This window comes from Sciurus carolinensis, unplaced genomic scaffold (genome assembly GCF_902686445.1).
Source record: "Sciurus carolinensis unplaced genomic scaffold, mSciCar1.2, whole genome shotgun sequence".
NCBI lineage: Eukaryota > Metazoa > Chordata > Mammalia > Rodentia > Sciuridae > Sciurus > Sciurus carolinensis.
In genome coordinates this window covers 1,103,811-1,105,098 of record NW_025920154.1, presented here as the reverse complement: position 1 = coordinate 1,105,098, position 1,288 = coordinate 1,103,811, and the positions used below count along the sequence as shown (strand labels likewise).

Here is a 1,288-nt window from a genome sequence, read left to right as displayed (position 1 = left end):
GCAATATCTCTCGCTCTTCTTTCATATCACTTTGAGACAGAATCTCACAAAGTTGCCCTGGGTGGCCTGGAACTTGCAGTCTTCTTGTCACAAGCTAGGAATGCAGACATGCACCAGTACACAGGGCCACGTAGAACTTTTAAATACAATCAGATATAAGTCAACATAAATGTTCCCACTTAGGAAGATTTCAAGTTAAGATCACAAGTTTAAATCAATTAATCAATTTTGCTTATTAGAGTTAAAAGGATGAAGTGCTAATAGGCCAATGTATTTTATACTTTAAAAATAAATAAGGCCACTCTCCAGTCCAGCGCAGGAGGTCGTAGGTAGCCATGTCGCCCAGCTGCAATGGCACAATCCTGAAGCCGCACTTCCACAAGGACTGGCAGCAACACGTGGCCACGTGGTTCAACCACCTGGCCTGGAAGACTGCAGGCACAAGACCCGGCAAGCAAAAACCCGCTGCAGCACCCCGTGCACTGCGTCTGGACCCATCCGGCCCACAGTGAGGTGCCCCACGGCGTGGTATCACACCAAAGTCTGAGCTGGCAGGGGCTTCAACCTGGAGGAGTGAGAGTGGCAGGCATCTCTGTGGACCCCAGGAGGCAGAACAGATCCACCTAGTCCTTGCAGGCCAAAGTGAAGCGACTGAAGGAGTACTGCTCCAAGCTCATCCTCTTCCCCAGAAAGCCCTTTGCCCCCAAGAAGGGAGACAGCTCTACTGAAGAACTCAAATTGTCCACCCAGCTGACAGTAATGTCTATGGAAACGTGTACAAGACGGAGAAAGCCAGAGTCATCACCAAGGAGGAGAAGAACTTCAAGGCATTTGCCAGTCTCCGCATGGCTTGTGCCAATGCCCCATTCTTTGGCATCCAGGCAAAGAGGGCCAAGGAAGCTGCAGAACAGGAGTCGAAAAGAAAAAATAAAGTCCTGTGGGGCCTTGTAATAAATGTTCTCAGTGAAGCTAAAACTGGGGCCCCTGTGCTCTGCCTTCACGTGCAGCAGCCAACCTGGGGTGGGTCAGACTGTGGGCTGTGGTGCTGGGTTCTTGGTAGCTGCCCAGACCCTGTGTAGCCATCTTTTTTTCTGTGTGTTGATGTCACATCTCAAGACTTAGATTGGTCACTTGAAAAAATAAAATAAACGAGAAGGGGCTAGGGTGTAGTTCAGCAGTAATGTGCTCACCTAGCATGCTTGAGGCCCTGGGTTCCATCCCCAGCACTACATACACACAGAGGCATAAGTACATTTCTTTTTTCAAAAAGGACTGGGGATGTAGTTTT

At 49.1% G+C, this 1,288-nt stretch overlaps 1 pseudogene; it reads left to right on the top strand.

The window, feature by feature from the left end:
* The first annotated feature begins 335 nt into the window (after window positions 1-335).
* LOC124974570 (60S ribosomal protein L13-like) lies at window positions 336-1,079 on the top strand (annotated as a pseudogene).
* The last annotated feature ends 209 nt before the right edge of the window (window positions 1,080-1,288 follow it).